This window comes from Chinchilla lanigera, unplaced genomic scaffold (genome assembly GCF_000276665.1).
Source record: "Chinchilla lanigera isolate Chin_1 unplaced genomic scaffold, ChiLan1.0 scaffold00047, whole genome shotgun sequence".
NCBI lineage: Eukaryota > Metazoa > Chordata > Mammalia > Rodentia > Chinchillidae > Chinchilla > Chinchilla lanigera.
Genome location: NW_004955448.1, coordinates 14,845,793 through 14,846,069, shown reverse-complemented (window position 1 = coordinate 14,846,069; position 277 = coordinate 14,845,793).

The window sequence follows — 277 nt, the reverse complement described above, 5'->3', positions numbered from 1 at the left end:
CCTCTCGCCGGGCCGGGCGGGGCCTACCCAGACCACGAATCTCTGAAGTGCCTTCGCAGACTTTTGCCAGCAAATGTTATCATTATTTTTTATACCGAAACTTGAGACTCTGACTGTGCCATGTCTAAGGTATCCTGAGGATCGTTGTACTGATCCTGATTAAGTGAAATCAAACGTGTCTTTATTTTCAGCAACTTTTCTCCTTTAAATGTAGTTCTGTTTGAGGGGGTGGCGTTTGCGGCTCCCCGTCTCTTCCCACCATGGCACAGTTTCTGTA